Genomic DNA, 23749 nt, shown 5'->3' with positions numbered 1-23749 from the left:
TGCAGTTAAGCCTAACATTTTGGAATGCTTTTCCTTTCATTCAAGATTTACAAATGCATCCTCTTTCCCCATCAATCTCCCTATGCCTACAGTATCCACTGTTTAAACTTACAGGCTGCAAGTCAATGAAGGACTATCTGGTTTCATTAAAGCTGGGTCGGAATGTCTTCCTGCCTATCTTGTAGACTGGTGTTGGGAAGATCACTGGCAGAAGTCAACTTGTGTATCTGGAAAGAAGAATGTTTAGTGAATAACTTGATTGTTTCAGTCTAAAAAATTATGAGAATCTGAGGCACCACAAGCAAGATCATTTCAAACTATATCTGCACTTCAAAGAGAAGATCTTGGGCCTGCTTCTCTAGGCTGGTGAAGCAAAGTTTTTTTTGACAATAAACAAAAAACATACATTGACAAAAACAATAGACAACTGAACATTTACATACCTACATACCTTTCAACAAACATTAATGACATCACACTCAGATCCACATGCTCCCACTGTATCCACACCCAATGCTGTTTTTGTAGCCAGAAAAACAATTACTTTTCCATTGCAGTTAAACACTAGTTTGCCTAACAAGTCCTTCTGACTTCAGAGTTCGGAATGGCTCTTTGATGTCGGCACAATGTGTTGATAATGAAGGGGGTTGTGCTTTTACTGGTTGGCTGTCTTCTGTGTCTTTCTCACTCAAACACCCACATCCACATAGCCACTGATCGACGCCCCCTTCTATTTAAAATGGTTGGATTTTAAAATCCAAACAATGAGATGTCTCAACCCCGTAGAATTTTTGTATTTTTTGAGAACCAATCAAACCCTGTCACACAATTTATAAGAGAATATTGAGCTTTGTATGTATTCACCACAATCCCCAATGAAATCGCCTTGAGATATTAATGATGTTGCACTGCCTAGGGGTTCCACTAGATGTCAACCATCTATAGAAATTTGAATGAGACTTATCCTGTGTTGTGGGAGTGAATGAGAGCAGAATCTATCCGGTGTCTGGCAGTCAGCCATTTTCTGATCACGCTTATTCCTCATGGTATCCACTTGCGTTCCATTGCTCATGAAGACACAAAGGAATACTCCAGTTGGAACTTTATTGAAGCTATATGTTAAAAACATCCTAATGATTGATTCTGTACTCAGTTTGAAATGTTTCTTCGACCCGTAATATAACTTTTTTTCAACGTAACGCTGACCAGAATGAGCGTTTGGATATGTATACCAAACGCGCTAACAAAAGAAGATATTTGGACATAAATAACGGACATTATCGAACAAAACAAACATTTATTGTGGACCTAGGACTCCTGGAGTGCTTTCTGATGTAGATCATCAAAGGTAAGGTAATATATGTCATGTAATTTCTTGTTTATGTTGACGCCATCATTGCGGCTATTGTGACTTTTACTTCTGAGCGCCATCTCAGATTATTGGATGGTTTTCTTTTTCCGTAAAGTTTTTTAAAAATCTGACACAGCGGTTGCATTAAGGAGAGGTATATCTATAATTCCATGTGTATAACTTGTATTATCATCTACATTTATGATGAGTATTTCTGTTGAATGATGTGGCTATGCAAAATCACTGGATGTTTTTGGAACTAGTGAATGTAACGCGCCAATGTAAACTCATATTTTGATAAATATGAACTTTATCAAACAAAACATACATGTATTGTGTAACATGAAGTCCTATGAGTGTCATCTGATGAAGATGATCAAAGGTTAGTGATTAATTTTATCTCTATTTGTAGTTTTTGTGACTCTAGCTGGAAAATCTTTTGCTGGAAAATTGGTTGTGTTTTTCTGTGGCTATGTGGTGGCCTAACATAATTTTTTGTGGTGCTTTTGCTGTAAAGCATATTTGAAATCGGACACTGGGGTGGGATTGGCGACCTGCACTTTCACTGGCTGTTGTCATATCGCTCCCGTTAACGGGATTGCAGTCATATGAAGTTTTAAAACACACAACAAATGTACCTAGAAAGACCCGGCTACTGCTCAAGCTTGGTGTGTTGCTTTGTGTGTCCACAATTCTATGTATTCACGTGTGTGTCCCGAGGACCCCACTCATGTATAAAAAAGGTGGTGTTACAAAATACTCGCTGTGTGTAAGGCTTTTATGTTCTTCTTTAACTTCAGGCTATAGTCGAGACATCCAAAAGCAAGAGCATTTCCAAGTCCATCTTCTCCACTGCAAAATAAACTGTGAAAAGGTGGTTCCAAATCAGTTGCACAACAATGCATTAAACCGAAATGTGTCTTTCGCATTTAACCAAACCCCTCTGAATCAAGTGCAGGGTGCTGCCTTAATCGACATCCACGTCATTCGGCACCTGGGGAGCAGTTGTTGTTGGGGTTTAACTGGGCAGAATAACAGATTTTTCCACCTTTTTGGCTTGGGGATTTGAACCAGCGACCTGTTCAAAATACTAAATTTTAAGGGATAGTTTTAAGGGATAGTTCCACCCACATTTCTAACTAAAATACTTTGAGGGAAAGGTTGATAAACCAGGTCAAATGGTTGAACAAAGGCAAGGAGGTGAGGAAAGAGCAAAATGAATAGGGACGGCAGTATCTTCGAGGTTAGAAAGGTTTTTAGAAAGTCTTTCAGGGTCCCATGAAGGTTGTACTATTGGTTATTGATGACAGAGTGGAAGACGTAGATGCTGTTTTACACAGGGTCAATTAAAATCTGTATTTTTTCCACCCAAAGCTCTGTCCCCACTCTCAAAATGGAATTTCTCAGTTTTACTTAAAGTCAAACTTTGGAATCAAAGAGGCCAGGTTTCACTCATACAGCATACAGTGGCTTTGGAAAGTATTCAGACCTCTTGACTTTTTCCACATTTTGTTAGGTTACAGCCTTAATCTAAAATCATCAGCAATCTACACAATATACCCGATAAGGACAAAGTGAATACAGGTTTTTAGACATTTTTGTAAATGTATTAAACATTATAAAAACAGATGTACCTTATTTACTTAAGTATTCAGACCCTTTGCTATGAAACTCAAAATTGAGCTCAGGTGCATCCTGTTTTGATTGATCATCCTTGAGATGTTTCTACAACTTCATTGGAGTCCACCTGTGGTAATTTCAATTGATTGGACATGATTTTGAAAGGCACACACCTGTTTATATAGGTCCCTTAGTTGACAGTGCATGTAAGAGCAAAAACCAAGCCATGAGATCAAAGGAATTGTCCGTAGAGCTACAAGACAGAATTGTGTTGAGGCACAGATCTGGGGAAGGGTACCAAGAAATACTCTTCCTAGAGCTGGCCGCCTGGTCAAACTGAGCAATCAGGGGAGAAGGGCCTTGGTCAGGGAGGTGACCGAAAACCTGATGGTCACTCTAACAGAGATTCAGAGTTCCTCTGTGGAGAACTTTCCAGAAGGACAATCATCTCTGCAGCACTCCACCAATCAGGCCTTTATGGTAGAGTGGAAAGACGGACGCCACTCCTCAGTAAAAGGCTCATGACAGCCCGCTTGGAGTTTGACAAAAGGTACCTAAAGACTCTCAGATCATGAAAGATTCTCTGGTCTGATGAAATCAAGATTAAACTCTTTGACCTGAATGCCAAGCGTCACGCCTGGAGGAAACCTGGCACCATCTCAACGGTGAAGCATGGTGGTGGCAGCAACATGCTGCGGGGATGTTTTTTAGTAGCAGGGACTGGGAGACAAGTCAGGATCGAGGCAAAGATGAACGGAGCAAAGTCATTCTTGAGAGTGAGTGATTCTTGATGAAAACCTGCTCCAGAGCTCTCAGGACCTCAGACTGGGGCAAAGGTTCTAACTCTCAAGCTAACGTTAGCTACCTAATTAATATAGGACAACCTATTCATCCTGAAACACCATCAAATTAATAATTCATAATGTTTGTTACTTACAATTTTCACAGTTTTAAGTCAGCCAAAACACCCTTAGTCTGTCAAAATAACGTTAGTCGTTTTCCACTAAGTCAGTCACTCAGTCGCACTAAAACCATAAGACTTGTTTTTTTTCCATGTCTCGACACTTCAAATCAAATGTAAGTTTATTTGTCACGTGTGCAGAACACAACAGTGAAATGCTTACTTACAGGTCTTACAGTGAAATGCTTACTTACAGGCCCTAACCAACAGTGCAATTTTTAAGTAAAAAAAAGGTATTAGGTGAACAATGGATACAGTAAGTAAGGAAATAAAAAACAACAGTAAAAAGACAGTGACTAATAATAGTAGCGAGGCTATATACAGGCACTGGTTAGTCAGGCTAATTGAGGTAGTATGTACATGTAGGTATGGTTAAAGTGATTATGCATATATGATAAAAGATTACTGCACCTGTACATAGCCCACCTATAATTTAGCCCAAACAACTACCTCTTTCACTACTGTATTTATTTTATTTATTTATTTATTTTGCTCCTTTGCACCCCATTATTTTTATTTCTACTTTGCACATTCTTCCACTGCAAATCTACCATTCCAGTGTTTTACTTGCTATATTGTATTTACTTCGCCACCATGGCCTTTTTTTTGCCTTTACCTCCCTTATCTCACCTCATTTGCTCACATCATATATAGACTTGTTTATACTGTATTATTGACTGTATGTTTGTTTTACTCCATGTGTAACTCTGTGTCGTTGTATGTGTCGAACTGCTTTGCTTTATCTTGGCCAGGTCGCAATTGTAAATGAGAACTTGTTCTCAACTAGCCTACCTGGTTAAATAAAGGTGAAATAAAAAAAATAAAAATAAATAAATAAACAGAGAGTAGCAGTAGCATAAAAGAGGGGTTGGCGGGTGGTGGGACACAATGCAGATAGTCCAGGTAGCCATTGTGCGTGCGGGGGCACCGGTTAGTTGGGCTAATTGAGGTAGTATGTACATGTAGGTATAGTTAAAGTGACAATGCATATATGATAAACAGAGAGTAGCAGCATTGTAAAAGAGGGGTTGGGAAGGGGGACAATGCAAATAGTCCAGGTAGCCGTTTGATTACATGTTCAGAAGTCTTGTAGCTTGGGGATAACAGCTGTTGAGAAGCCTTTTGGTCCTAGACTTGGAGATCCGGTACCGCTTGCCATGAGGTAGTGGAGAGAACAGTCTATGACTAGGGTGGGTGGGGTTTTTGAAAGTTCTGGCACCACCCGGTCAGGTCTCTGACCTCCTCCCTATAGGCTGTCTCGTCGTTGTTGGTGATCAGGCTGTTGTGTCATCTGCAAATGTAATGATGGTGTTGGACTTGTACTTGGCCATGCAGTCATGGGTGAACAGGGAGTACAGGAGGGGACTGAGCACGCACACCGGAAGGGCTCAAGTGTTGAGGATCAGCGTGGCAGATGTGTTGCTACCTACCCTCACCAGCTGGGGATGGCCCGTCAGGAAGTCCAGTATCCAGTTGCAGAGGGAGGTGTTTAGTCCTAGGATCCTTAGTTTAGTGATGAGCTTTGAGGGTACTATGGTGTTGAACGCTGAGCTGTAGTCAATGAATAGCATTCTCATGTAGGTATTCCTTTTGTCCAGGTGGGAAAGGGCAGTGTGGAGTGCAATAGAGATTGCATCATCTGTGGATCTGTTTGGGCGGTATGCAAATTGGAGTGGGTCTAGGGTTTCTGGGATAATGGTGTTGATGTGAGCCATTACCAGCCTTTCAAAGCACTTCGTGGCTACGGACGTGAGTGCTATGGGTCTGTAGTCATTTACACAGGTGTCCTTAATGTTCTTGGGGACAGGGACTATGGTGGTCTGCTTAAAACATGTTGGTATTGCTCACGTTCTGGTGTCGGGAGAATTAACCCACTGGCTGAGTCAAATATCCATAGCCCAACCTTAATAACCCAGCATTAACAACCCAAACTTGCTGTTTTTACAGAAAACAACCCGATTGCTTCTAGAAAGAGAGAAGAAACACATGATCAATATGAGCTAGCTACTAGTTTAAAGCAATTAAATATCTAATTAATACAAAGAATGAACGTATGGGCTACATTTACGAGAGTAATATATGCATTTGCTTACCTTACCAATCTTGAAAACGATACACTCATTTATCATTCAAAAAAAGTATTAGGAGTGAGTGCACCACAAACATATTTCCAGGGTGTTGACGCACCCTCCTCCCAAATTAGCCTCTTCCAACACCACTGCTAGGAGAAGGGTATCCATCTGCAAAAGTGAAGTTTCCATCCATCTGCAAAAGTGAAGAACCCCCCTAGTCCTTCTTTAAAATATAATTCATATGAACATGTTCAAGGTTGCTGCAGTTTGACAAGGTTTTCATATCCCCAATACTAGGCCATTTTTCAAAAGATGTTTTTTAATGCCATGTTACCTGACTAGAAAAACGCTGGTCTCATCATAGCCCATATTAAACCTTTTTACAACCTGTTAATCACATCATACTATGTAACATCCAGAGTTTTACTTGGTTTGATTACCAGATCAGGAAAAACTATGGCCCCAGAACATATTTTTTGCCAAACCACTCTGGGACCTTTGTTGCCACCTCTGGCAAGTTGATGGATATTGAAGAGCTGACAGTAGAGCAGACTACGGTGTCAGGCAGTGAGTGGATAAAAATTTATGAAATGCTCCAACACTGAAGGAAAAGAGATACATACTGTACTATATGTCACAACATGGTATCAAGTTTGTCAAGCTTTTCATTCCAAAGAAAGTATGAAACAGTCAATCATCATCACTCAGTAAAAGACCAGCTAGAAGTTTCCTTGTAAACAAGTAATACAAAATTATCAGGAGTGTATAGTTTAATGTGAGAACAAGTGAACCAGTCTTGAATATTTTATCTCACGTTAGTTGACCCATGGTTGATAAATGTTTTAAATGTGTTGAAAAGGATATTCTACAGTTGACATTCTAAAAACGCCTCACAGTGGGGACCATTGCTACAATAGTATAGATACCTGAAGAATAGACGACTACAGTGTCAGGCAGTGAGTCAATCAAATGTTCCCTTCACTGGATGCAGGGGCAGATTGGGACCAGAAATCGGCCCTGGCATTTTTTACACCGGCCCATTATTTTCCCACACAACTGGCCCACACAACAGGCAACTTTTTTTCCCTGAGGCCCCCACACAGGCCCATTTTGTTCCTTGAGCCCCAATTATTAGCCAGATAATGATAATTTTGCGCAAAAAAGTTTTTTAGACATGCTTACCGGACTAAAAATAGACCAGCCCATCTGTCAGTGGGCCAGACCACCCCTGGAGTGATACATATTGTACTGTAATTATTAGCCAGATAATTTTTTTCCTAATATTTGTTTACCATTCCAAACTCCCGTATGGTGCAACTCTCACATTGCAGTATAGTTGCAAAGCCATGTTTGACTCATGTATTCTCACAATCGAAATGTGTCAAAACCATATGGTTCCACAAGGACGAGAGCTCTCAACACTAAAACTAACAAATGGAAATATATTCTACTGAATGACATATCCAAGGCTAAAAATATAGCTCCAATTGAAAAGTAATGAGGACTCTTTATTAATTTAATGCAATCTTTATTCACTCCACACTTAAACATGGGCTGATGAATTAAAAGGTCTATGGGAGAAACTGAGTTTAGTTCACAGGAGGGTGTTGAGGGGAGGACGGCTCATAATAGATTCTGGAACGGAGCAAATGGAGCCTAAGTGTGGAAACCATCTGTTTGATGTATTTGATACCGTTCCCCTGATACCGCTCCAGCCATTACAACGCGTCCATCCTCCCCAATTAAGGTGACACTAACCTCCTGTGGTTTAGTTTTATTCTGCTAAATTGTGTGCTCCAGCTCCCAGAATGCTCTACAGTGCCTTCGGGAAGTATTCAGACCCCTTGACATTTTCACATTTTGTTACGTTACATTATTACCTTATTCTAAAATGTATTAAATAAATGTGTTTCTCAGCAATCTACACACTATACCGCATAATGAAGAAGCGAAAACAGGTTTCTAGAAATTGAAGCATTTTTTTTTTCAGACCCTTTGCTGTAAGATCAACGTCTACTTCCAACTCACACCCTCAAACACGTAGATCCCCTGAACGCATCTCACTCTCCAGATCCCAATCACCTGAATTCTAATCACCTGTTCACACACCTGTATGTCATTATCACTATTTAGTTCAGTTCTTTGAAACCCATCACTGTGAGGTATTGTTTGTTTCGTGACACGTCTTTCAGAGCTCTGGTTTTTCCCGTGATTTACTCCTCCCGTGTATGACAGTTTTTGCCTGCCTGACGCCTTTTGCCTATTCCCTGCAATTACCTTAGCCTATCGGATTTCCTTTTATCTACCTACAATATAAGTCGGAAGTTTACATACACTTAGGTTGGAGTCACTAAATCTCGGTTTTCAACCACTCCACAAATGTCTTGTTAACAAACTGTAGTTTTGGCAAGTCAGTTAGGACATCTACTTTGTGTATGACACAAGTCATTTTTCCAACAATTGTTTACAAACAGATTATTTCACTTATAATTCACTGTATCACAATTCCAGTGGGTCAAAAGTTTACATACGTTAAGTTGACTGTGCCTTGAAACAGCTTGGATAATTCCAGAGAATGATGTCATGGCTTTAGAAGCTTCTGATAGTCTAATTGACCTCATTTGAGTCAACTGGAGGTGTACCTGTGGATTTATTTCAAGGCCTACCTTCAAACTCAGTGCCTCTTTGATTGACATCATGGGAAAATCAAAAGATATCAGCCAAGACCTCAGAAGAAAAATTGTAGACCTTCACAAGTCTGGTTCATCCTTGTGAGAAATTTCCAAACGCCTGCAGGTACCACGTTCATCTGTACAAACAATAGTACGCAAGTAAACACTATGGGACCACGCAGCTGTCATACCGCTCAGGAAGGAGAAGCATTCTGTCTCCTAGAGATAAACATACTGTGGTGCGAAAAGTGCAAATTAATCCCAGAACAACAGCAAAGGACCTTGTGAAGATGCTGGAGGAAACAGGTACAAAGGTATCTAAATCCACAGGAGAACAAGTCCTATATTGACATAACCTGAAAGGCCAAGCCGAAGAACACCATCCCAACCGTGAAGCACGGGGGTGGCAGCATCATGTTGTGGGGGTGCTTTGCTGCAGGAGGGACTGGTGCACTTCACAAAATACATGGCATCATGAGGAATGAAAATTATATGGATATATTAAAGCAACATCTCAAGACATCAGTCAGGAAGTTAAAGCTTGGTCGCAAATGGGTCTTCCAAATGGACAATGACCCAAAGCAAACTTACAAAGTTGTGGCAAAATGGCTTAAGGACAACAAAGTCATGGTATTGGAGTGGTCATCACAAAGCCCTGATCTCAATCCTATAGAAAATTTGTTGGCAGAACTGAAAAAGCGTGTCCGAGCAAGAATGAGGACTAAATATCTGACTCAGTTACACCAGCTCTGTTTGGAGGAATGGGCCAAAATTCACCCAACTTATTGTGGAAAGCTTGTGGAAAGCTACCTGAAACCTTTGACCGAAGTTAAACAATTTAAAGACAATGCTACCAAATACTAATTGAGTGTATGTAAACGTCTGACCCACTGGGAATGTGATGAAAGAAATTAAAGCTGAAATAAATCAATCTCTCTGCTATTATTCTGACATTTCACATTCTAAAAATAAAGTGGTGATCCTAACTGACCTAAGACAGGGAATTTGTACTAGGATTAAATGTCAGGAATTGTGAAAAACTGAGTTTTAATGTATTTGGCTAAGGTGTATGTAAACGTCCGACTTCACCTGTATTTCCCAAACTATGCTACTAGCCTTTTCCCTGACTGTACTTTAGACTATTGGATTTCCTGTTATCAACCTATTACCTGATCTCCCAGATGACGTTACTAGCCTTTTCCCTGCCTGTACTGTTGCCTTTTTGGACCCCCTGTGTTTGAAATTGTAACTGCCCCTGGACCCAGTTACCTGCCTCCTCCTGTGGTCCTTTACAATAAACACCTGCTGCGCCCTGTGCTTGAAACAAACGCTCTGTCTCCCCTCGTGTTCATTACACGAGACTCGAAATTGAGCTCAGGTGCATCCTGTTTCCTTTAAGCATCATTGAGATGTTTCTACAACTTGATTGGAGTCCACCTGTGGTAAAATGAATGGACATGATTAGGAAAGGCACACACCTGTCTATATAAGGTCCCAAAGTTGACAGTGCATGACAGAGAAAAATATGATATATATATGATCTGAGAGGTCACATTATGTTCATAATGCACACCCAATGCAATTGAAAACCTTCACCTCTGAATTGTATCAATTTACAAATATCCACAAAATAATCCCACAAAGAAGTGACAAAATAATATGGAAGCTCAACTGCAGTTGACAATAATGAGGATGCACATTGCCTAAAGGAACCGAGACAGCAATTGTTACACTATTGTTCTAAATTCAATCAACATTTTCTTCATCATCCTCATCATTAATTTCATTCCAATTCGATTGTAATACATTTTGTCACTCCCCTTCAAACACCCCAAATCCCCTTTACATGCGCTCCAAATAGATAACTTGAAATAAAATGATATAGGCTAATTAAATAATCTATAGGAAAAAAAATATTATTTATTAGCCTAGTGGATATACAGTACCAGTCAAAGTTTGGAAACACCTACTTATTCAAGTAAAAAAAAATGTTTTACTATTTTCTACATTGTAAAATAATAGTGAAGACATAACACATATGGAACCATGTAGTAACCAAAAAAGTGTTAAACAAATCCTAATATATTTTATATATGCTTGCTTGTAGAAAGTCCAGCAGCTAGCCTCTGTAGCTAGATAACACCAGTCAGCTGAAAGCTAGCTAGCTAGCTAACAAATATGCAAGTAAAGGTAGCTCGCGAATAAATGTGGTTTTGTTTTTATTAGTTAGGTATTAGTTAGGTATTTAGCTAGCTAGCTAACGTAAAGTTATACCAGTCAGATGAGAGCTAACGTTGGCTAGGTAGCTAACTAACAAGCGAGGAAAGCTAGCTAGCTAGCTATATTTTGTCAAGTAAGGTTTTTCACATAAGGAACCAATACACGCAGTCAGTCAGGAAAGCAAAGGCCAGCTTCTTCAGGCAGAAATTTGCATCCTGTAGCTCTAACTCCAAGAAGTTCTGGGAAACTGAAGTCCATGGAGAACAAGAGCACCTCCTCCCAGCTGCCCACTGCACTGAGGCTAGGTAACACGGTCACCACCGAAAAATTGGGCGTGCAAAATTATTCAGACCCCTTAAGTTAATACTTTGTAGCGCCACCTTTTGCTGCGATTACAGCTGTAAGTCGCTTGGGGTATGTCTCTATCAGTTTTGCACATCGAGAGACTGAAATTTTTTCCCATTCCTCCTTGCAAAACAGCTCGAGCTCAGTGAGGTTGGATGGAGAGCATTTGTGAACAGCAGTTTTCAGTTCTTTCCACAGATTCTCGATTGGATTCAGGTCTGGACTTTGACTTGGCCATTCTAACACCTGGATATGTTTATTTTTGAACCATTCCATTGTAGATTTTGCTTTATGTTTTGGATCATTGTCTTGTTGGAAGACAAATCTCCGTCCCAGTCTCAGGTCTTTTGCAGACTCCATCAGGTTTTCTTCCAGAATGGTCCTGTATTTGGCTCCATCCATCTTCCCATCAATTTTAACCATCTTCCCTGTCCCTGCTGAAGAAAAGCAGGCCCAAACCATGATGCTGCCACCACCATGTTTGACAGTGGGGATGGTGTGTTCAGGGTGATGAGCTGTGTTGCTTTTACGCCAAACATAGCGTTTTGCATTGTTGCCAAAAAGTTCAATTTTGGTTTCATCTGACCAGAGCACCTTCTTCCACATGTTTGGTGTGTCTCCCAGGTGGCTTGTGGCAAACTTTAAACAACACTTTTTATGGATATCTTTAAGAAATGGCTTTCTTCTTGCCACTCTTCCATAAAGGCCAGATTTGTGCAATATACGACTGATTGTTGTCCTATGGACAGAGTCTCCCACCTCAGCTGTAGATCTCTGCAGTTCATCCAGAGTGATCATGGGCCTCTTGGCTGCATCTCTGATCAGTCTTCTCCTTGTATGAGCTGAAAGTTTAGAGGGACGGCCAGGTCTTGGTAGATTTGCAGTGGTCTGATACTCCTTCCATTTCAATATTATCGCTTGCACAGTGCTCCTTGGGATGTTTAAAGCTTGGGAAATCTTTTTGTATCCAAATCCGGCTTTAAACTTCTTCACAACAGTATCTCGGACCTGCCTGGTGTGTTCCTTGTTCTTCATGATGCTCTCTGCGCTTTTAACGGACCTCTGAGACTATCACAGTGCAGGTGCATTTATACGGAGACTTGATTACACACAGGTGGATTGTATTTATCATCATTAGTCATTTAGGTCAACATTGGATCATTCAGAGATCCTCACTGAACTTCTGGAGAGAGTTTGCTGCACTGAAAGTAAAGGGGCTGAATAATTTTGCATGCCCAATTTTTCAGTTTTTGATTTGTTAAAAAAGTTTGAAATATCCAATAAATGTCGTTCCACTTCATGATTGTGTCCCACTTGTTGTTGCTTCTTCACAAAAAAATACAGTTTTATATCTTTATGTTTGAAGCCTGAAATGTGGCAAAAGGTCGCAAAGTTCAAGGGGGCCGAATACTTTCGCAAGGCACTGTAGCAGATGTTCTGAAAGAGCTGCAATACCTGGACCCGTACAAATCAGCTGGGCTTGACAATTTGGACACTCTATTTCTGAAACTATCCGCCGCCATTTTCGCAACCCCTATTACCAGCCTGTTCAACCTCTCTTTCATATCGTCTGAGATCCCCAAGGATTGGAAAGCTGCCGCAGTCATCCCCCTCTTCAAAGGGGGAGACACCCTGGACCCAAACTGTTACAGACCTATATCCATCCTGCCCTGCCTATCTAAGGTCTTCGAAAGCCAAGTCAACAAACAGGTCACTGAACATCTCGAATCCCACCGTAACTTCTCCGCTGTGCAATCTGGTTTCCGAGCCGGTCACGAGGTACTAAACGATATCATAACCGCCATCGATAAAAGACAGTACTGTGCAGCAGTCTTCATCGACCTTGGCCAGGCGACCTTGACCCTGGCCAGGTCGCAGTTGCAAATGAGAACTTGTTCTCAACTAGCCTACCTGGTTAAATAAAGGTGAAATAAAAAAATAAAGTCATCATGTGTAAACTTCTGATCTAGACACTTGTGTGTAATCAGAGCACAAACAAACATGCACAAATAAACTAGCGAATGTCTTTGGCTGCTATAACAGCCAATTAACTTTAGCTAGCTAAGTAGCCTTAGCCAACGTTAGCTATTGTGTATGGCCAGTTCATACACCACAATATATCATACTTTCTTACACAAAACATAACTACTTAGTTAACGTTAGTTACGTTAATTTTAAAACCAGTTAGCCATCCCGGATCCGGGATCGTGAATACAGCCTGAAGCTCATTACCATAACGCAACGTTAACTATTCATGAAAATTGCAAATGAAATGAAATAAATATGCTAGCTCTCAAGCTTAGCCTTTTGTTAACAACACTGTCATCTCAGATTTTCAAAATATGCTTCTCAACCATAGGAAAACAATCATTTGTGTAACAGTAGCTAGCTAGCGTAGCATTTAGCGTTAGCATTAGCGTTAGCATTCAGCAGGCAACATTTTCACAAAAACCAGAAAAGCATTCAAATAAAATAATTTAGCTTTGAAGAACTTCAGATGTTTTCAATGAGGAGACTCTGTTAGAGAGCAAATGTTCAGTTTTTCCTGAAAGATTATTTGTTTAGGAGAAATCGCTCCGTTTGGTGCGTCACGTTTGGCTACCAAAAAAACCAGAAAATCCAGTCATCAAAACGCCAAACTTTTTTCAAAATTAACTCCATAATATCGACTGAAACATGGCAAACGTTGTTTAGAACCAATCCTCAAGGTGTTTTTCACATATCTCTTCGATGATATATCGTTCGTGGAAGTGTGCTTTCTGTCCTGAATCCCAGGAGAAAATGCCCGCAACTGAAGATTACGCACCAATTTAGACAAAGGACACCGGGCGGACCCCTGGAAAATGTAGTCTCTTATGGCCAATCTTCCAATGATATGCCTACAAATACGTCACAATGCTGCAGACATCTTGAAGAAACGACAGAAAGCACAGGCTCGTTCCTGGTGCATTCACAGCCATATAAGGAGACATTGGAAAACAGAGCTTCAGAAATTCTGCTCATTTCCTGTTTGAAGTTTCATCTTGGTTTCGCCTGTAGCATGAGTTCTGTGGCACTCACAGATAATATCTTTGCAGTTTTGGAAACGTTAGACTGTTTTCTTTCCAAAGCTGTCAATTATATGCATAGTCGAGCATCTTTTCGTGACAAAATATTGCGCTTAAAACGGGCACGTTTTTTTATCCAATAATGAAATAGCGCCCCCATAGACTCAACAGGTTAAAATCACCAAACGCTAATCACGTTCATTTGCACAGACCAAGCTATGGTAATCTTAAAACGAAGTTGCCAGATTTCAGACAGGAAAAACACTGCAGTTAGCTACGCTACAATTCCTCCACTAAGAGCAATATATATACAGTACATATAGTAAATGGTTGAACCACAAACATACATGTAAACAGAACCTCAGTTGTGCATGCTTACCAGACTGACAGCATCACTGTTTCAAACACGTGTCAAATAAATTCCAGCTCCTGCATGTACTCCCTCTCCTGCCGTCTTGACATTTATAATCCAAATGTGTGCTGACTGATCAACACAGTGTCAAATTACTTTTCGGTGTGTTCACAGAAAATCTAAACATCGCCATCCACAAGTAAAATGTAGTCAGGGGTCTCCACATGCAGCATCAGGTAAAAACAACAATATCAGAATCATTGCTTGCTTATGAAACTTGCTGTGTGCCAGCCTGCAGTGTGCTGTCAAAAGAAAAGGAAATGCTTGTTAACTACGTGATTAGATGAGTCTGTTTTCAACAAATTAGACTATTGTATTTTAACCATAGAAGAGAAATAAACAAACAATCACTACTAAGTGAACAAACAAAATTATTTTGGAACGAACGCTTCCATTAAATGGTCTGTCGAAGTTAATGTGTTAAGAACACGATTCAAAGTGTAATGGTTCAAGTTATCGCTTGTGGATCAAAACATTGAAGGTTCGCCTCCCGGTTGAGATAGTTTGACCATTTTTTTGTTGATAGTTTTAACAGCCCACTCCCGACACAAACACACACACTTATTTTAATTTATTAGGTGGCTCTTAAAAGAGCATTTGGGTTCGTTGGAAGAGAAAGACAAGTGGTAGTGAGTGTTGTGTTGTGTACAGTACTACTGCGTGCTTCTTGTTGGAAAGGAGGAAAGATCAGTTCTCAGACTCTCAAGGAAGAGGAGATATTTTTTCAGAACCCTTCCATTGAGAACAGCTCATCCATATTTTGCGCTCCTGTAGTCATCTAGACAGCTGCTCTGTGTAATAGCATAGTAAATATTTGCTTCAGTCTTTGTTCCCTTACTCTTGCCAATTTGCTTTGAGCAATGACCAGTAGGATTAGGAGCTGGAATCTTATCAATAAATAAAATCAATAAAATTGCACGACACAAGAAGAGCATGAGTTGTGCAGTATTATAAACTGGGTGGTTCGAGCCCTGAGTGCTGATTGACTGAAAGTCGTGGCATATCAGACCGTATACCACAGGTATGACAAAACCATTATTTTTACTCTTCTAATTATGTTGGTAACCATTGATAATAGCAATAAGGCACTTCAGGGGTTTGTTGTATATGGCCAATATACCACGGTTAAGGGCATATCTATAAGAACAGCCCTTAGCCGTGGAAAATTGGCCATATACCGTGCATTCGGAAAGTATTCAGACCTCTTGACTTTTTCCAAATGTTTCCCCTCATCAATCTACACACAATACCCCATAATGACAAAACAAAAACAGGATTTTAGAACTGTTTTCAAATGTATAAGAACATTTTAAAGACCTGAAATATCAAATTTACGTAAGTATTCAGACCCTTTACTCCGTACATTGTTGAAGCACCATAGGAAGCAATTACAGCCTCGAGTCTTCTTGGGTATGACCCTACAAGCTAGGCCCATCTGTATTTGGGGAGTTTCTCCCATTCATCTCTGCAGATCCTCTCAGGTTGGATGGGAAGCATCGCTGCACAGCTATTTTCAGGTCTCTTCAGAGATGTTCGATCGGGTTCAAGTTCGGACTCTGCCTAGGCCACTCAAGGACATTCAGAGACTTATCCCGAAGCAACTCCTGCATTGTCTTGGCTGTGTGCTTAGGGTCATTGTCCTGTTGGAAGGTGAACTTTTGCCCCAGTCTGCGGTCATGAGTAAGGATCTTTCTATACTTTGCTCCGTTCATCTTTCCCCCAATCCTGACTAGTCTCCCAGCCTCTGTCGCTTGAAAACATACCCACAGCATGATGCTGCCACCACCATGCTTCACCGTTGGCATAGTGCCAGGTTTCTTGCAGACGTGACGCTTCGCATTCAGGCCAAAGAGTTCAATCTTGGTTTCATCAGACCAGAGAATCTTGTTTCTCATGGTCTGAGTGCCTTTTAGGTGCCTTCTGGCAAACTCCAAGTGGGCTGTCATGTGCCATTTAATGAGGAGTGGCTTCATTCTGGCCACTCTACCATAAAGGCCTGATTGGTGGAGTGCTGCAGAGATGGTTGTCCTTCTGGAAGGTTCTCCCATCTCCACAGAGGAACTGGAGCTCTTTCAGAGTGAGCATCGGGTTCTTGGTCACCTCCCTGACCAAGGCCATTCTCCTCTGATTGCTCAGTTTGGCCGGGCGGCCAACTCTAGGAAGAGTCGTGCTTCATAAACAATAGGTGTATACTAAAAGTGAAATTCTTACTTACGGGTCCTTTTCCAACAATGCAGTTGAAGATTAAAAACAAAAACTATGTTTTAAGTGAGAATAGGAATAGGTCTGAAGATGGAAATGAAAGGAAATTCATGATCACCACAATACATATTCTTCCCCTACTCTACCAAGGTTTTCCAGCACACAGCTGTGACATACTAGAGTAGCTTGCTTATGAAGCATGTGACAAATACAATTTGATCTGATTTGATTTAAATAAGGAAGTCTGTCAACCAGAGAAGTGATGTGGGCCTTATTGATCAGCAATCTGCTGATTGTTTTGATGGGAACACTGATTGAATGGAAACACATGTATTTATTTTGAGCGATTTTGATAGCCGGAGTGGATAGCTGCCATTTTACGGGTTCCTAACCAACTGCAATTGTATTATTTTTTTCGCATTGTTTGTAACTTATTTTGTACATATAGTTGCTGCTACTATAGTTGCTGTCTCTTATGACCGAAAATAGCTTCTGGACATCAGAACAACAGATGTATGGAATGGGTCACAAGCTTAAGATTTCACAGCAGACAGTATCTCATTGCGTAGAGACCAGGGTCTGGCCCTTGAGTCATCTCTCCCTGGTACTGTCACGACTTCCACCGAAGTCGGGTCCTCTCCTTGTTCGGGCGGAGCTCGGACTTTTCATTTTCATTTTTTTGTGTTTTTGTCTTCTTTTTTCTCACACCTGGTTTCAATTCCCTCAATCACTTGTTGTATATTTAACCCTCTGTCCCCCCCCCTCATGTCGTTGTGTGGGATTGTTTATTGTAAGTGCTTGTGCACGTGTTTATTGGTGCGCGAAGGGGTTTTGTACCCAACATCTTATTTTTATGCAGTTGGTTTTGCTATTAACTTCTTTGGGACTGGGGGGCAGTATTGAGTAGCTTGGATGAATAAGGTGCCCAGAGTAAACTGCCTGCTACTCAGGCCCAGTTGCTAACATATGCATATCATTATTAGATTTGGATAGAAAACACTCTGAAGTTTCTAAAACTGTTTGAATGATGTCTGTGAGTATAACAGAACTCATATGGCAGGCAAAAACCTGAGAAAAAATCCAACCAGGAAGTGGGAAATCTGAGGTTTTGTAGTTTTTCATGTCATTGCCTATCGAATATACAGTGTCTATGGGGTCATATTGCACTTCCTAAGGCTTCCACTAGATGGCAACAGTCTTTAGAACCTTGTTTGAGGCTTCTACTGTGAAGAAGGGGGGGAACGGGAGCTGAATGAGTCAGAGGTCTGCCAGAGGGGCATGAGCTGATCACGCGTGTTCACGTGAGAGCGACCTGCTTTCCATCGCATTTCTACAGATAAAGGAATTCTCCGGTTGGAACATTATTAACAAGATTTAATAATAATAACATTATTAACCTGTTGGATCTCTAGGGGCGCTATTTCATTTTTGGATAAAAAACGTTCCCGTTTTAAGCGCAATATTTTGTCACGAAAAGATGCTCGACTATGCATATTATTGACCGTTTTGGAAAGAAAACACTCTGAAGTTTCAGAATCTGCAAAGATATTGTCTGTAAGTGCCCCAGAACTCATTCTACAGGCGAAACCAAGATGATGCGTCAACCAGGAAATGAGCAGAATCTCTGAAGCTCTGTTTTCCATTGTCTCCTTATATGGCTGTGATTGCGCAAGGAATGAGCCTACACTTTCTGTCGTTTCCCCAAGGTATTTATAGCATTGTGACGTATTTGTAGGCATATCATTGGAAGATTGACCATAAGAGACTACATTTTCCAAGTGTCCGCCTGGTGTCCTGCGTGGAAATCGGTGCGCAAAGCCAGGTGCTGGTATTTTTCCATTTGATTGAGGGGAGAAACCATGCTTCCACGAACGATATATCATTGAAGAGATATGTGAAAAACACCTTGAGGATTGATTCTAAACAACGTTTGCCATGTTTTCAGTCGATATTATGGAGTTAATTTGGAAAAAAGTTCGCGTTTTGAGGACTGAATTTGCGTTTTTTTTTTGGTAGCCAAATGGAATGTACGAAACGGAGCTATTTCTAATACACATGAATCTTTTTTGGAAAAACTGAGCATCTGCTATCTAACTGAGAGTCTCCTCATTGAAAACATCCGAAGTTCTTCAAAGGTAAATGATTTTATTTGAAGGCTTTTATGTTTTTGTTGAAATCTTGCGTGCTGGATGCTAACGCTAATGCTAACGCTAAATGCTACGCTAGCTAGCTACTTTTACACAAATAATTGTTTTCCTATGGTTGAGAAGCATATTTTGAAAATCTGAGATGACAGTGTTGTTTACAAAAGGCTAAGCTTGAGAGATGGCATATTTATTTCATTTCATTTGCGATTTTCATGAATAGTTAACATTGCGTTATGGTAATGGGGCGGCAGGGTAGCCTAGTGGTTAGAGCGTTGGACTAGTAACCGGAAGGTTGCGAGTTCAAACCCCCGAGCTGACAAGGTACAAATCTGTCGTTCTGCCCCTGAACAGGCAGTTAACCCACTGTTCCCAGGCCGTCATTGAAAATAAGAATTTGTTCTTAACTGACTTGCCTGGCTAAATAAAGGTAAAATAAAAAATAAAATGAGCTTGAGTCTGTATTCCTGATACCGGATCCGGGATGGGGAGATCAGAGAGGTTAACAAGATTTATGATAAAAACATCCTAAAGATTGATTCTATACATCGTTTGACATGTTTCTATGGACTGTAATGGAACTTTTTGACTTTTCTTTGTGTGGGATTGTTTATGGTAAGTGCTTGTGCACGTGTTTATTGGTGCGCAACAGGTTTTTGTACCCAATATCTTGTTATTTTAATGCCGTTGGTTTTGCCATTAAACTGCTCCGGCTATTACCAAGTTCTGCTCTCCTGCGTCTCACTTCCCTGTCACCGGTTACGCATCCCTTACAGGTACCTTATAGAACAGAAACATTAACTCATGCTCTGGAATGCGGTATCAGCCAAAGACATCGTCAATCTTCTAGACGCCCATCCTCTGCGGAGCACACACAGATGAGCGTTCTAACAACGCCTTATTCTGTTGCATAAAACAACCATTTAATGCAATAACAGTATTATAACATAATCTTGTAATTTCCACCATACTGGACAAAGATTTTTCTTTAATGAGTCCGACGCAAAGGATATTCTGCTCTCCGGAGACCAGGCCCATTTTCGTGAAGAAAAGGGAGAAGTTCGGGGTGCCTTGCTAGGATTCATAAGTAGGTAAATCGCCATTACCATCGGTTCTATTGGCCAACGTGCAATCACTGGAAAACAAACTTAATGATCTACGGTCCAGACTATCCTACCAACAGGACATTAATAACTGTAATATCTTATGATATACCGAGTTGTGGCCGAACGACAACACAGATAATATAGAGCTGGCTGAGTTTTCCGTGCATTGGCAGGACAGAGCAGCTACGTCTGGTAAGACGAGGGGCGGGGTGTGTGTGTCCATTTATGCGATAAGGCCCGAGAAGGTGTCGTATATGGCCAATATAACACAGCTAAGGGCTGTTCTTATGCATGACGCAATACAGAGTGCCTGAACAAAGCACTTAGCCTTGGTATATTGGCCATATATCACAAACCCCTGAGGTGCCGTATTACTATTATAAACTGTTACCAACATAATTAGAGCAGTAAAAATAAACGTTTTGTCATACCGGTAGTATACGGTCTGATATACCATGGCTGTCAGCCAATCAGCATTCAGGTCTCGAACCACACAATTTATTATTGTCAATAACAGCTGGTGCGCAATGTCTGATATTAAAGAAGTCTCGAGGTAATGCTCACCTGTGGTAGAGTACCTCATGATAAGCTGTAGACCATACTATATACCAAGAGAGTTATCATCCACAGTTGGTCCCTTTGGTCTGATGAGTCCAAATTTGAGATTTTTAGTTCCAACCGCCATATCTTTGTGAGACACAGAGTAGGTGAACAGATGCATGTATAGTTCCCATGTAAAGCATGGAGAAGGAGGTTTGATGGTGTGGGGATGCTTTGCTGGTGACAGTCAGTGATTTAGTTAGAATTCAAGGTACACTTAACCAGCATGGCTACCACAGAATGCTGAAGTGATACGTCATCCCATCTGGTCTGAGCTTAGTGGGACTATCATTTTGTTTTCAACAGGACAATGACCCAACACACCTTTAGACTGCAGAAGGGCTTTTTGACCAAGAAGGAGAGTGATGGAGTGCTGCATCAGATGACCTGGCCTCCACAATCACCCAACTTCAACCCAAATGAGATGATTTGGGATCATCTCTATGGGATGTTCAAAGTTTCATTTTTTCTATAACCCAACCCTGATCTGTACTTCTCCATAACTTTGTTCCTGACCTGTTTGGAGAGCTGTTTCCTTGGTCTTCATGGTGCCGCTTGCTTGGTGGTACCCCTTGCTTAGTGGTGTTACAGACTCTGGGGTCTTTCAGAACAGCTGTATATATACTGAGATCATGTGACACTTAGAATCCACATAGGTGGACTTTATTTAACTAATTATGTGACTTCTGAAGGAAATTATTTAGGGGCTTCATAGCAAAGGAGTTGAATAGATATGCACACACCACTTTTCCATTTTTTATTTTTTAGATTTGTTTGAAAGAAGTTATTTTTTTCAATTTCACTTCACCAATTTGAACTGTTTTATGTATGTGCATTACATGAAATCCAAATAAAAATCCATTTCAATTACAATGCAACAAAATAGGAAAAATGCCAATGGAGATGAATACTTGTCACGCCCTGACTTTAGTTATCTTTGTTTTCTTTATTATTTTGGTTAGGTCAGGGTGTGACATGGGTGAGATATGTGTTTTTCACCTGTCTAGGGTTTTTGTATGTTTATGCTGTCTAGGTGTTCTTATGTCTATGGTTGCCTAGATTGGTTCTCAATCAGAGGCAGCTGTTTATCATTGTCTCTGATTGGGGACCATATTTAGGTAGCCATATTCCTTGGGTATTTCGTGGGTTATTATTCTATGTGCCTGTTTCAGCACTCGTTGTATATAGCGTCACGGTTCGTTTTGTTCAGTATTCATTCTTGTCATTAAAAGAGTTATGTACTCTTATCACGCTGCGCCTTGGTCTCCTCCATACAACGAACGTGACAATACTTTTGCAAGGAACTGTATAGCCTCGTTATTGTTATGTATTTTTATTCTGTTACTTTTTATGTTTTACTTTAGTTTATTTAGTAAATATTTTCTTAACTATATTTCTTGAACTAGATTGTGTGTCGTGTTCGGGTCTGTGGGACCCATTTTCAATGTTAACTAAAATAAAATTTCAACCTGAGATTCATTTGTCTTGGCTCATTTTCTGTGAAGAACATGTAAAACACACTGTGCACCCCCTTACGCATTTATATTACATATGTGGTGTTCAGGTCCACTGGATCCAAGGGTAATAAAAGTGTGGAAAAGTGTGTGTAGGTGAAAACAAATCAAATTTGCTGTGTGCCTTTACTCTCTTTATCCTCCGTGGGCCTGCTGTTTCAACATAGACAGGTTCTTGGCGCTGTCTCCCTGCCTGTCTGCCCGTATCCCGCTTTTCTCGCTCTCTTTAACTTGGTAGTGTGCGAAACTTCACAATGTCTTGCAGGAACCTGCAAAAAGTTATTACAATACATTATTTTGATACATTGTAAAAACAATTCTGTATTTTCCCAAACTCTACCTCAGCCAGGTGCAAATTGGGAGAGGGACACAAATAAATAGCTTTGCATGTGTGGCTCCTTACAACAATCAATCAGTATGGAAAAGTAATTATCTACTCAGAGGGCCATAGAAATAATTTCTGCAGAGAGAGAAGCTAGTGTGGACCTCCATTTTGGAAGATGATCCTCATATCTCTGTCAATTCGGAGTCTGACAGTGAGTTGGAAGAAGAGGATGAGATTGACCCTCAGCCAGACCCAGGACCAGCCTGTCAGCAGCCAGCCCCTGGACCAGCCTGTCAGCAACCACCTCATCAGCAGCCTGCAGGAGGAGAAATATGGATGTCAAAAAATTGTGAAATTGAATGTTCTTCATGCCCAATACCAAATGTTCTTCTTGCAGAATACAAAATGTGTTATCGGGAAGGGATTTCATATGCAGTAGCGGTTGAATTAGCTGAGCCACACGGGGACTGTGCTTTGTATTTCTCTCTTGTAATTCAAACATGACGCCCTCTCTCTACAAACATATAATATTTGTTCTGGTTCTCTTTGGAGTCCTTCAGAAAGCATTGGGGTAGCTCATTAGGACTTATGAACTCATGGAGGGATGATCACACAGCTACACAAAATATACTTAGCCCCTCTCCATAAAGCATTCAGTTCTCCCCTATATTATTCAGAGCCTATGAATACACACATCTGACTGGGCTTTGTATTTGAATGTATTACAGATCCCCAAGGCAGCAGCTACTCTTCCTGGGATCCAAACACATTAAGGCACTTCCATGATACATAAAACAAAAGATAAAACAGTACAACATATAACATTATTACACCACTACATATCTACAATACAAAATGTATAATACCACAACAATATTACAATGTACGTGTGTGTAGAGTTGCGTGTCCTAGCACTTGTTTGCGTATACGTGTGTCTGTACCTGTATGTGTGTTTCTTCACTGTACCCAACGTTCCATAAGGTGTATTTTTATCTGTTTTTTCATTCCAATTCTACTTCTGGCATCAGTTACCTGATGTGGAATAGAGTTCCATGTAGTATTCCTCTATGTAGTACTTTGTGCCTCCCATAGTCTGTTCTGGACTTGGGAATTGTGAAGAGACCTTTGGTGGCATGTCTTGTGGGGTATGCATGGGTG

The sequence above is a fragment of the Oncorhynchus clarkii genome, chromosome 29 (genome assembly GCF_045791955.1).
Source record: "Oncorhynchus clarkii lewisi isolate Uvic-CL-2024 chromosome 29, UVic_Ocla_1.0, whole genome shotgun sequence".
NCBI classification, from domain to species: Eukaryota; Metazoa; Chordata; class Actinopteri; order Salmoniformes; family Salmonidae; genus Oncorhynchus; species Oncorhynchus clarkii.
This window is presented reverse-complemented; position numbering follows the sequence as displayed.